This window comes from Leucopleurus acutus, assembly GCF_964270905.1.
Source record: "Leucopleurus acutus genome assembly, chromosome: 4".
Taxonomy (NCBI): Eukaryota; Metazoa; Chordata; class Mammalia; order Artiodactyla; family Delphinidae; genus Leucopleurus; species Leucopleurus acutus.
This window is the reverse complement of record NC_139146.1, coordinates 64,813,660-64,827,732: the sequence shown is the minus strand read 5'-3', so window position 1 is coordinate 64,827,732 and position 14,073 is coordinate 64,813,660. Positions and strand designations below refer to the sequence as shown.

Below are 14,073 nucleotides of genomic sequence, written 5' to 3'. Positions count from 1 at the left end.
TTGTTTCATGTGTGTGCACCTTGTTTTCTCAGTGAGCTCAAAAGCTTTTCATGGGCAGGACTCATCTCTTACACTTGTTTTGTATCCCAGAGCACTGAGCCAGTGCTGGGCATGTATGGAAATACTTTATAAGTATTTGTTGAATTGAATTTTTAGTACTAACTTGGCAATGTGCTATAAAGTAGAGTAGTAGAATGAGAACTAATTTGGAAATCGGGAAACCAAGTTTCTGGCTCAAGCTCTTCTGCCAGCTAGTGTGTAACTTGAAATATTTCATTTAACCAAAGTAGGTCATAGTTTCCTCAAATGTAAACAGTTATGGACTAGGCTACATCGGAAGATTTTTCCAGGTTTGGAATTTTGTGATACATGTGGAGTGTTCATTTTAAACAGAAATGCACTCATGCACACACACACACACACACACACACACACACTCAGAATGGAAAACTAGCCTGTTAAAAAATATTCTAGCTTATTTTAAATGCCTTTTATCTAATTTTCTGACTATATAACACTATCATTTGAAGGTTTGATTTCCTGCCAGATCTACAGCTAAATTCTTCTTTGAAGAGGATCATAGCAAAGGGAAGATGCCTCCACAAGTGGAGAATGTCAGACTCGGCAAGTGCGATGGAGAATTAGGTAGCCTTTGTCAGTAGGAAGGCAGTGGAACAGCTGTCTCATGTTATGACAACCAGACTGCGTGCAGAAACCTCCAGTTTATGCCGCCCACCCTTTGCCCTTGCTCTGAGTAAGAGATCAGCAAACTATGGCCTGCTCTGCTGCCAGTTTTTGTATGTAGCTAAGAATGGTTTTTACATTTTTAAGCGTTTCCCCCAAAAAAGAAAGAGAAAGAGAAATATGTAACCATATGGCCTGCAGAGCCGAAAATATTTACTCTCTGGCTCTATACCAATGGCCAGTGACCATCATGTACAGATCCAACCACTTTTCAAGGCAGATCGCTTTCTGAGATGTCATAAGGGCCTGTAGCTCAAACGCAGTGGGATAACACTCCCTGTTCTCCAGGCGCTGAAGACAGGGAAAAGCAATGGGCTGGTGGGGCAAAGGCCGGGCCCCATGGCTCCACCGCCTTTGTATCTGAAGCAGGCAGAGGCCTTGACTCTCCGTGTTCTGAGTGCAAAGCCAGTCCTTGGATCCAGACTGTGCATTCTGGTCTTGACGTTGGAAATTTGATGAGTCACAGTTTCTGGCTGTGTCCTCCTTGACATTCAGCATTCACAAGAATAAATTCTGAGGGTTCCTTGAAGGGTAAAGCTACACTCCTTGGTCACCCAAGCTTATCTGAGGAGGGAGCCGTGCTTGCATCTCAGCTTGTTATTCTTTTTCTTTTTCCTCTCTCTGCAGACACTCCTTTCAGTGCTTGAGTTATCTAGACTGAGTGTGCAGATAGACTGCTGGAAAGGCAGATCCCGTCACCAGGGCAGGGCTGGGCCAGTATCTGAACTCAGACAGCAGCCCTGCCTGGTGGGCCTGAGGCGAATGGCAAAGTTGACAGTTTTAAAAGTAAAAAATGACTCTTTTACTTTTCCTTCAGATGCCCCACAGCAAGGGCCCTTGGGTTTCCCCAAACCCTCTTTCTCCCTCGGCCTGCTGTCTAGGCTCTCACTAAATCTTGATTTCTAAAATGCACATCTTCATTATCTAACACCCCAGTTCTGGCATCTTTTCTTTTCTGATCTACCCTTTTTTCCCCCTCCCCTTGTCTCATTCTGTCCTCCAGGATAATTTTCAAAGTTCTATCACCCTTGGCTTCTGGTTACACAACTGCCTTTAGTGTAATGTCGTGTGCCTCACATCTAATAAAAATCCAAATTTACAAAACAAAAGAGATTTGAAAGGTAAATCTTCCCTTTGTTAAAGAAATTTTCCCAAAGGAAAGACTAGTATCTCTCTTTCTCCCTCCTTCCCTCCCTTATATGTTTATCATTTTGTACATTTCATTATAGCGCTTGGTGATTGAGGGTGGGCCCCTAGTTGGCTGCAAGCAAATTCATTTTTGTATTTGCAGATCATGAGGCACCCCCTTGCCCCCATCCTGGATCATAAAAAAATTTACTTTCTCTAGTTGGTTTATTGTCAAACCTGAGCTCATTAAATATATCCAGTGGCCTGGGTCATGATCATACAAATAATAGGACCTTGGCTCACTTACAACAATGGTTGCATTTGCTTCAGCTAGTACAGATTCATTTGGAGAACTTACCAATTTATTCTCAAGGATGATCCTAGCCCAGCACCAAGCTCCCAGCAGCTTCCAATTAACAGTAACGAGCAGTGCCTGTGCACCATTTCTCCATTCTAGAATTCCCAGCCTGGAACAGTGCTGTTGTCATGCCCAGGGAAGCATCCATTAGGAAAGTCTGCTCTGAGTCAAATGCTGATGGCCAGTTCTGGATAGAATTCCCTGACACACAGCCTTGGTTTTCATCATTGTTCTGATAGCAGAACACACAACTATGAGACAGAGAGAAGAGAAGCAACAGAAATCGATTTGCTAAAATTTGAGATGCAAATACACAGAAAACCCCATCATCTTTGGGATTCTCCATTATTCAGAGTTCAGTGTAAGCCTAATAGTTACAAGCTGAGATTTGGGTGCCTGAGTTCCAGTCTTGCCTTCCCCCAATAACTAGCTTTAGTTAACTAGGGATCATAATAATACTTGCCACATAGGATTTTGGAATGATTGAAGAGGTAATATTTGTCAAGAATTTAGTGCTGGGTCTGGTACACAGTGGGTGTTTAATAAGTGTTGGTATTAGTGTGTTAGTACAAGTGTGAGGGGCATGGTCTACTGCAGCTTTTCTCAAACTTTTTTGGGCTCAGCACATCTTAACAGGCAAGTAAAATAAAGGACACTCAATGAGATGTAAACTTCAGATAAGCAATAAGTAATTTTTTGTTATAAGTATGTCCCAAATATTGCATGGATACTTATGCTAAAATATTATTTGTTGTTTATCTGAAATTCAAATTTAACTGGGCATCTTGCATTTTTACTTGCTAAATCTGGCAACCCTGTCTTTACATTCTTAAGAATTATTGAGGAAACTGAAGTGTATTTGTTTATGTGGGTTGTATCAGTTACTATTTACCACATTGGAAATTCAAACTAAGAAATTAAAAATATTTATTTATTAAGTACTTAAATAATCGTAATTTCTTATGTTAACATAAATGACATTTTATGAAAAACTATATAAAAAGTAGATGGTAGAAACCACATTATATTTTTGCAAATCTCTTTAATTACTGGCTTTATAGAAGTCAGCTGTATTCTTTTTTTTTTGCGGTACGCGGGCCTCTCTCTGCTGTGGCCCCTCCCGCTGCGGAGCACAGGCTCCGGATGCGCAGGCTCAGCGGCCATGGCTCACGGGCCCAGCCGCTCCGCGGCACGTGGGATCTTCCCGGACCGGGGCACAAACCCACGTCCCCTCCATCGGCAGGCGGACTCTCAACCACTGCGCCACCAGGGAAGCCCCAGCTGTATTCTTATATCTGCTTCTGCCTTCAATCTGGTGAGATATGTTACTTTTATCAAAGTAAACAAAGAATACTCAGCTTCACAAAGATATGTAGTTGAGAAAGGGAGGGGTATTGTAATAGCCGTTTCAGATAATTGAGAACATTCTTCTTTGATATTAAACCCAAACTCTACAAGCGATAGTTTCTTAAAGATTAGTTGCAGTGTAGAATCTGAAACCATATCAATGAACTTTTCATACTCGTATTAAAATCCCCTGGTTTATCTGGTACTTTGAATGGCTCTTTTACTATGCATGATTCTATAACATCGTGAATTGGTCATTTGGAAAATATTAGTTTACTGAGTTGTGAAGATGATCCAAATATTGACACATTTCATTAGACAGTATTTTTAAAAATCACATTTAATAATGTCACAACTAATCTCATCAGAAAAGCACTTAATTATTGGCAAGCTGTCAAGCTCATGGTGGTGAATTCAAGTTCTTCAAAATTTTAACTTTTGCTAGAAAGCTCAAATTTTATCATTGGAAACAAATAGTAATACTATTAGTTGTGTTCTTTGAAGTGATAGGCACACTTCACTCATTTTTCCAGAAATTGTCTACCAAAAACCCACATCTGGATAGCCATAGTTTATCTGCTTCAAGTAAAAATAGTGTTCCATGCTTTCCATGATGAAAGCAGCTGTAGCTCAGTCTGTAACTCAGTCACACACATGACTTTCCTTGAGCCTACGATCATAATTTATTATGCAGCAAAAGTGCTTGTACTTGCTTCCCATTTCATCACAAAGAATATTTAAAAAGGTATATGCTCAAGACATAATAAAATTAATATTTTCCTGCTTCAAGTACACTCTTAAGAAAAACTGCCACTTAAGAAAAAAATAAAAACAACTTCTAGAGCCTGGCAATAAAAAAATGCTATGATTACTAGTACACATTTGTGCCACTGTCTTATTCTGTGCTGAGGTACCAGCAGTTTTACCTTCTGCTGCCTTTTCATCATTGGTGCAAATGTCAACACAGTGAAAAAAAGGGCAGAAATGTTAGTATTATTATGAAAATAGTTTTGACTTTGCAGACCTGAAAGAGTCCTAGGATCTCCCAGGGGATCCAGGGACCTCTCTTTGAGAACTGCTGCTCTAGTGGCTGATGACCCAGTGAAAGACATTGCTGGACAGTGTAGATTCATCACGTGTTCCCCTCATCTGTTCCACCGTCTCCTTCCTGAAGCAGTTTGGGAAAACACCAGGGACTATTGGGACCTTCCTTAGGGTTTGGTTTAGGCTGGACTAGGGGACCAGCAGTTTCTGAGGCCTCACTCACAATGCTCTCTGAAGCCCTCTCCAGAAAACCGAAGGGGCTTGAGTGATTCAGGGGAGTTTCAAGACCTTTCCAAGATTCTGGGAGACCTACTAGTTCCAAATAAAATATTCACCTCCTGCTGCTGCTTCCTCTCCTGTCACTAGTCTCCAAGAGAGCGCAAAACTCCTTTCAGAATCTGGAATCATCTTGCACGCCAAATATATGCTAGATTCAAATATACCTAAGCTAGAGGTGGGCCCCTGGAACTCACAGACACTCTGGAACAGGCCCACGGTGATAGAGCAGCACGCGCCAGAGGTTGATTTTTCTGCCCTAACAGAACTTGGCAGTTAAGAATACTAGGGGCACACCCGCATGCTGGCATACCCAAAACAATAGCACAAAACTCAATTTAGAATTGCCTGGCTGGAAGTGGGAAAATGCTATTGTAAAACATTGTTATGGTATAGAAGGCACGGTTCTTCCTCAGGGACACAGAATTTAGTCTCTGAGCAGCAAGAGGTAGAATATTTGAATACAGTAGCACACCAAGGGCTATACATAACACAACCTACAGTGTTTAAAGTCAAGTATCAAATTTGTGACCATAGGAAAAAAATGAACATAAAGGTGTACGTGAAGTAGGGAAATCCATACTTTCTGGATGGTTTTTGTGGTCAAATGAGGGCCCCAATAATAGAGTTTGTCAATAGATTTCAAAGTGAGCAGGACAGATTGTCTTGGGGATAAAAAGAAAAGGTGAAAGGAAGGGATTGGGGAACTCAAGGAAAAGGAGTTGAAGAACAGGGCCGAACGGGTTCTCATAGAGTCTAGAAAGCATACACAGGTGGCTCTGGATTTGGGCAGCAGACAGTCCCTAGACTGAGCAGGCTGCAGGGTCCTCGTGTCAGGAGAGCGTGGCTCAGGTGAAGAGCAAGGACTCGGATTGGATCTGCTTTGATTCTCAGATCTGCCCTTATTGGCAAAGTGCGTGCCCTCGGGCAGGCTCTTTGAACCTATCTCCTCCTCCTCTGTTTGATTAAATTAAATGAGATTGTATATCAAGTACCTGGTGAATTGTAGGCATTTAATCATTGGTTCTTGTTTCATGGCGTGATTTGATGGTTAGTTTATTTGCTACCCTGTCTTTATAATCCACTTTTCTCATTCTCTCTGAATACAAAACCAAACCAAAAAAACCTGCTACATCAAAACCCTAAACTCTTGGGCCTCCAGTCATTCCTGGAGTTTACTCCATGGAGGCACTACTTTGGATTCTGATATTATGTCTTCACATTTTTTTCCTTCAGAATTCAAATATATTCCTTAACAGTAAGCACTGGACACTATGCTAAGGGTGCAGAGGTGGATACTCTTACGGTCTAGAAAACTTTTGACGTACACATAAATATGCTGGTGCAGCGTGGCATGGGTACCCAATAAGGAAAGACTCCTATGAAGTGAATAATTATTCCCCAAGTCATGCAGCTTTGTCACTTTGGAGATTTGCTTCTCTTGGGTTTGCCTAAAGAAGGGCACACAGGGCCAGCAGTAGCCAGGAGGTGGGTCATGGGGGTCAAGTGAGATAGACTCTAAAAATAGGGTGAGAGTTTGACAGTCCAGAGAGGGGAAGAAAGGAGATGAGGAGAAGAATGCTCTGAGAGGGGAATATGCCACAATTAGCAGTGAGACCCGATTAGACCAGGTGGGGACTTTGGGGCACTGAGAAGAGGTACATTTGAGGGTGGGGAGTCGGGTGGTCAGGGCCAGGAACGGCAGTAGGGCAACCCTGGCCTGTCAGGAGAGCCAAGCTTCAGCCCCATGACCTCGGGCCAGCTGTTGAATCTTTCTGGATCTCTCTTTAGTAGAATCTGGATGATAACACATCTATCTCACATCCCTCACCGGCTTGTTTGATATATCATGTAAAATAACAGAAGAAACAGGATGATGAGAATAATTGATGTCCACATCTCTCTCTCAAGGATGCAGGGCAGAAAAGGAAGGAGGGTAGAAAGGGGAAAAAAGAAAGAGAAAATGAGAAAAAAAAGAAGACAGAAGGAAAAGGAAAGGGAGGCAGGCAGGTATCTGTGTTAGAGGGCAAGATGAATTCGAGAGGAGAAATGTGAAAGCACAGGCGCTGACAGCCTGGGCTGGAGGCCGGGAAGGCCCCCTCACCACGCCCCTGAGAGGCAGATAACCGGGCATTTAGGATACCCACCCAAGGCAGGTCAGTCATAGCCCTAACCTGAGGCATCTGTGATACAAGGAAATTGAAAACAAGATAAGACATATTCAGGAGGTAGGGGGAGAAAAAAATGAACAACAACCCTAAAATGCTTTGAAAATGTGTATATGCCATTTTCTAGGCTCTCAGATTGGGAGTGCTGTCAGTTCTTTGGCAAATCTTTTCTGTTTCTAGACATTTTTACTTTATAGATGAGGGAACAGGCTCAGAGAGGTTAAGTGATTCGCTCAAGATCACACAGCTGGTGTGAAGAAAAGCCATGACAGCAATTCTGTGTTCAGTTTTCTTTTTTCCCCCACTGGATATACTAAAGGTATGAAATGCAGAATTCTAAGTATTCCTGGGGACTGGGTTAGGGGGTAGGGCCCAGAGAAACGGTTTTCGTAGTTGCCTAACCTGGCTGTGTGTGAGATTCCAAAGCCAAAGTCACTTCTTCCTTCTCCTCTCTACAGCCTTGGTCTCTTTTCATAGAGTAGGCTTGACAGTCACTCGATAATTCTGTTTTCTCATTTCTCAGTTCCAAGAGCAGGTAGGTGCAAGCGGCCCACTTGAGCTCCAGACTCCAGCCATGTCCATATGTAGTTTCTGTAATGCCAGGCCGACGATCCCTGGACACCCTCTCTTTTTATCTTGTTAACCCTGGTGGTACCAAGAGGCACCTGACATTCTGGGTATGCTAATAATTCAGTGCCAGCAAGTTTCTGTTATCCTCCAGTTGTAATTGTTAACTCGAATGGAATGCAAAACTTCTGGTTTGGAGCAGAGTTGGTTTTTAACTGTGAATTACTTGAGGGATATGGAAAATGGGGAGTACATTTTGTGTTTTGTGGAAGATGGTTTATGAAAAGCTTTTTTGGAGTTGGATTTCCTCTGAAAAGTAGAAATCTACGGTACATGTGTAGTTGCGCCGGTGTCTACAGATTCACTGGGCGGGGGGGGGGGGGGGGGGGGGGGGGGGACGACACTCTACCCTCTGTTAACTCTTGCCTTTAACACTTTTTCATTTAGAAAGCCAAGACTTGCTTGGGGATTAGAACAATGAGCTTATCATAATGCCGCTTTAACCAAAACAGAACACCACACAAAACTGGAATGCTTCTAGTATTAAGGTTTATTTCTGCGAGCCCTTCCTCTAGCCGCCCTCCATCCCACCCCTTGCAAGTCTGGGATTTTTTTCCCCTTAAGGGGAAGTGTGGAAATAGAGCCCGCCTGTTCATTTGCATCATTGCACATCACACGATATCTCTGCGACCATTATATTGTGTTCTCTCAATGGTGTTTGCTCTGAGGGTGGGACTCAAGGCTGTTTAGTGTCTCGTAAAACATTTACCAAAAGCACTGAGCCATGGTTTTGAAGGGCATTCCGTTGCCAGAGCGTGTGGGAGGAGAGAGCCAGCCGGGGAAAGAGCGCTCCAGGTGTTTGGCAGGTACTTGTTTCATAGTTTAGAATTTATACATGTTTAGAATTTCAGATTGCGTACCGATTCGGCTTCCCTTCTGCTGAAGGGGCGGGAATGGTGAGGGGATGAAGGGGGCCAAGTGATTGCTTTGCAAACTCTTATTTTTCCGTGGCCTGGAGCCCTGGATAATTGTAATCTTCAGTTTCAGTCAAACGTTGTTTTCAGTTTTACTAGGGGGAGGTGTGTGTCATGGAGAAGGAGGTGAAATCTGCCTGTGCTTGAGGTTTTCCAGGGGCCTGAATCAGAACTTAGCATTTGCTCTAGCAAAGAATTTGGAACCAGGTGCGGCGTTTCTAGGAGACGACGTGTAACCTTGTGATTTGCGCTTCATTATACCCCGTGACTCATTCCATGAAGAGCTTTCGCTAAATGGTGGTTCTGGTTGCTTGAAAATACTCTTAAACTTTCTTTCCTCCCCCATCCCCTATCCCGATTAAAGGTCAGCTTGAAAGACTGCTTCTTATCTTCAACTTTTGTTTTTAGAACGCAGTTGCTAGGAGTAACTTTATATACTGGTCATACCTAGTTTGGGAGAAACTAATGACAGTATTTCTTGAGAATACTAAGTATTTCTATTCTAGCTTATTTTTTTTTCTTTTGTAGAAAATACGAGCGTACGTGATAAAACTAGAGCCGTAATCAAATGTTTCCATTTGATCAAGTGTAATAATGATATCCTGGACACAGATACCTGGAACTGTGTTATTAATGGCTAAAACCCAAACAGGAGATAGGAAAATCTAGAAAAAGAATAGCTGCAAAAGATTTCTGTAATGGCCAGTTTCTGGGGAAAGAAGTTGCAGTATAGTCTTTGCGGTGTAACGAGCATATGGAATCTTTCGTGTGTTTATCTTATGGTGGGAAACCTCAGCATGAAGAGGGAACTAAAATTAAGATTAGACTGCAAGCATATTGATTTATGAAAGAACGTGATTTGGGTACTCTTTTGCCCAGTGACTCTGGCAGTAAGAAGCTGAGAGTCTTCTGACAAGTTCCCAGTCATTGCAAAATGGCTGGAATAAATGATTGTTTCAAAATTAGAGGAAACTTCCTTCATGGGAAAAATGTCCCTGTGGCTTTGTGTACTTAGGCAAATGGGACTAAATCTAACAACTGTGGAGGGCCAAAGACATCCAGTTCACTTGAGGGAGAGCAGATTTAATTATTTTTATATGAATATAAGAAAATGGGATTTAGCATTGAGTCATTTCACTACCCTGACTACTGGAAGTTTATGTAACTTGCCACAATCAGATCAATATTGTTCTTACCTCTTCTAAAATTTCAAAACAGGGGTAAGAATACTTGCTCTCTACTTGTCTGTCCTATAGATGCACCTAGATTGCTTAAGAGTCTGTCAAACTTTTGACCTTCAATGATACCTCATAAATCCAAAATAGACCCTGACCGGTGAAGGAAGTCATGTGTTAATTCCACTGTCTCTGAAGTAGATTGATACAGTTTTACATTTGAAATTTTGTCAGAGGAACAGAAAGACTGGAAGAAATTCTAAAAATAAATCACCTTTAGATACTTGTCATTCCCTGCTTCCCTTTATTTCACTGGGAAATTCCTATTCGGTGCAGTTCCTTTGTTTGGCTTTTTAAAATTAGAAGTCCCAAAGATCTGTATGGAATTTTAAGAAACGAAGGTCAGCAAAGGCTACATTTACATCTCTCATTAGGAGGCTGTGTGTGTGTGTGTGTGTGTGTGTGTGTGTGTGTGTGTGTGTGTGTGTGGCACGCGGCGCCTCTCAGTGTTGTGGCCTCTCCCGTTACGGGGCACAGGCTCCGGATGCGCAGCCTCAGCGGCCATGGCTCACAGGCCCAGCCGCTCCGTGGCATGTGGGATCTTCCCGGACCAGGGCACGAACCCGTGTCCCCTGCATCGGCAGGCGGACTCTCAACCACTGCGCCACCAGGGAAGCCCTCTCATTAGGAGTTTTTGCAGTTACATGGTAGTTTGTTAATTGACCAACTCAGATGTCAAATTAAACCCTGCGTACATTGGCCCCTATCTCTGGCATTTTAAACTTTGCTGCTATTCCATGTGATATGTTAATAATGCTTCTATATCAGGCTGGCTTTATAAGGCGTATATTTGAGTAAAGTCTCTCTGCAAAGATTGTTGTCATCTGTTCCTTCTGTCCTTTAGACTGCAAGTTCTTGGTTTATAATATGTCATAAAGGTGAAATCTCCAGGGACAATAATAGGCCCCAAATTAGATGGTGGTTTGCAACGTGCGGTAATGCCCAAGGAGTCATGGTTGTTTTGGCTTGCTTGGACAGAGCTGTCACCAGAAGGTATGGGTGGGTGACACCACCTTTTTGGGTGCCCGTGCCAGGAAGGTCACATTCATGGGAACTTGGGATCAGGCAAACTAGAGGAATCATCATAAAGACCCAGGGCTACTTTGGGCTGGTTTTGTTTTGGTAAAAACTGAATTTGTATAGGTTAATCAAGCAACGGTTAAAAATCCTTCACTGGTCTAGTAACTCAAGGTCTTGAGTTAAGGCAAAAAACAGTCTTCACAGTAGTCAAAAAATTAACGCCATTATGTCCGTCCGGGCCTCACTCTGTGCCATTGGCTCTTGGTTTAGACATCTTTCAGTAGAATTCCTGTTTTCTCAGTGCACAATAAATCAGAGCTCTTTGGCTAATGATCATTCACTCATTGAACAAGTACTTACTGAGGTCTCATTCTAGGCTAGGTTCTTATCTCTCAGTTCTCAAATGTCCCTTCCTCAAGGTGGCCTTCCCAGACCCCCTACATTAGGTCCTATACCCCTGCCCCTTTAAGATAGTCATCACCCTTGTTTTATATCAATACTTGCCTCTTCTGCCAAAAAATAAGTCCCCCTTACATTATGGATTGCAAGTGTCTTATTCACTACTATATCTCCAGTACTTAGCACATACTGGGCATTCTAAAGACAGGTACCAGATACATGAATAAATGAGTGAAAGAAAGCAAATGGTAAGAACCAGGAAGGTTAGCGGCAGGCATGTAACAATGAAAAATAGCCCCTGATAACAGGGAAGGGGCAAAAATTACTGTCACCCAGTTTAGAAGCAATGGCCCCTGAAGCCATCATTTCCTCTCAGCTCAGCTCAACCATATAAGTTTCTAAGGATAGCCTTGGTTCACCAAGAAGAAGAATGTGCGCAGTAGCGTTTAAGCTGATAGGACTACAAATCATTTTATAAAGATTTCCATCCAAGAAAGTAATAGTTTTCTTACTTAAATGGATACATTCAGTTATTTGGAAAATTTAATATATGAGTAATATTTTATTCCTACAATTATGAGGTACCAGTGAATATATTTATCACTTATACAAAAAGAGCCTAGAAGAATGCATGAGAGAAAAACTTCCATGTAATGAAATTAAGTCAAGTAAGTGCTTTAGAAAATATTATTTCAAATATTATTTATTCAAGTATAACATAAAGGCAGTAAAATGAACAACTCTTAAGTGTACAGCTTGAATTTTTACATACACTTGTGTAACCACCAGTCTTAGTTCAAGGTACAGAACATTTTCATTGTCCCAGAAGGTTCCCTTGTGCCTCTCCTCTCTGTCACCCACCCTGCTCCAGGTAACCATTATTCTAACTTCTATCACCATACATTAGCTGTTCTTGAACTTCATAAAAGTGGAATCATATGTATGTGCTCTTTTGTACCCAGCTTCTTTCACTCAACTTTACTTTATGTAGCTATATATTCCTTCATTGCTGCATAGTATTTCTTTGTAAGAATACACCACAATTTAATAAATTTGGTGGTGGGGGGGATTAAAAACATGACTCTATGAGCTGCAAATTATTCCCTGTGTGTGCCAGCCCTTTCAAATTAAATGATCTTATAAAAGGTGGGTTGGAAATGTTATCACCTGAAAGGGTGGAAGGAGAGAAGTCTTTCTGGGAGTGGATTTGCTAAGTACTCTGCACAGGCTGTTTGTTTAAGTGAAACCAGCACCCTAGGAGGCGACTCCCACGGTTTGCAGATGAGGAAACTGAGCCTGAGAAAAGTTTCATGACTTCACAGTTGGTCTGAACTAACACGCAAGTGGTTAGTTACAGTAGAGAGCAAACCCGTCCTGGCAGAGACTGTGCCAGGTGACTGCTGAGGCTGTGCTACCTCATTAACAAAGACTCAGCTTTTATACAGCAGTGCAGACCAGTGTGCCTCCTGCTGGAAAGCTGGCCATTGACCTGACTTTTCTTAGGTCATTTTTTCTATCTTTCCCTTCAAAGTTTGTTTTGTTTTGAAAACAAGCAAACTTTTCTTTATGAATAAATTTTTGTGGCTTATGCATTTTTTTTTTGAGTTGCACGTGGTATAATCTAAAATCTAATTAGCAACTATTGAGGTTTTTTTTTTTTTTTTTTAAATTTTGGCTGTGCCACACCCTGGCCATGGCAGTGAAAGCACCAAATCCTAGTCAGTAGACCACCAGGGAACTCCTTAAGATCAGGTTTCAATATCAATGCATAAAGAAATGTTCAATCACCATAAGAAAGGATGGGTGAATTTCAAGTCAGAATTGCTGAGAAATTTCCTGGGAGGCAAAAGTCACATCTTTCAATGTGGGGTTTGCAGTGTTTTAAATCCTAACTCCCAGAAGGGTCTACATGTTGAATTCTCTGACTCATCTGATCATCTTGGAAATGAACAAAATTTCTAAATTTCCTTTTCCTTACTACCTTTCTTGATTTTCCATCCTACAAGTATAGGCATTCACAAATGTTCCATTCCTGCTTCAAACTTTATCAGAAACTTGCTTAGAATGTCCTTCAGTTAGACTAACAAAAGGGAGCATATACCCTTTAGATTTTTTTTTTTCTAGTTGGGAATAAAAGAGGTTATGTTTTTAATTTTGCATTAATATTGTAAGGCAGATCAGTGTGATCGGGTCATCATTTCAGTGAGACCACAGATAAGCGTCCCCCTATGCCCAGAGGAAGACAAGAGAATACCCTGAGTGTCGCAATCAATTGTTTTAAGTCACTTTTAGAAAAAGCAAGAGATGCCCGGATTCTTTGCTTCAAAGGTATCATTATTTTCTCAGTTAGTAGAAATCCCCTTTCATATGGGATGCTTGAAAGCAGTCATTGAAGATTTCATTTGATTCTTTTTAACTTTATGAACCACCACAGGAACAATATCTTGTATTTGTATACTTTAAAAAATACTTTCCCAAATTTTTATAGTTATCTTTTTAAAAAAATTCTGAGATGTAACATATACCCATTTTGTATATGAGAAAGCTGAAATAGAGAACCTAAGGTCACACCTTGTTAGGGAGAGAGGTGGCATCCAGACTTTCGGCCTCCATGTTGCCACCTCTTCCCACTGCCCACATAGCCACCCAAGCAGTGTTTGGTGAACTGCATCAGCCATTAAAAATAGCTCTCCTTCAAAACCGTCTTTGGTCTGTGATGGCTTCTCAAATCCTACCATTTGACTGTGCACTTCCTATGTGTCAGGCATTGTACTGGCTACTGTATGTATATTATCCCCAATTCTTGAAACAAT

At 41.7% G+C, this 14,073-nt stretch overlaps 1 protein-coding gene across 4 annotated transcripts in view; it reads left to right on the top strand.

Moving 5' to 3' along the window:
* RBM47 (RNA binding motif protein 47) overlaps positions 1 to 14,073 on the top strand; it is a 165,157-nt gene that overhangs the window by 74,202 nt on the left and 76,882 nt on the right. For 2 of the 4 annotated variants that reach the window (XM_082838840.1, XM_082838836.1), the window contains exon 1: positions 8,267 to 8,498. The exons of the other annotated variants lie outside the window; for them this stretch is intronic. The gene's annotated coding sequence lies outside the window, so the exon portion shown is untranslated. Of the gene's footprint in view, positions 1 to 8,266; positions 8,499 to 14,073 lie in introns of those variants that run through there. 4 annotated transcript variants of the gene reach the window in all.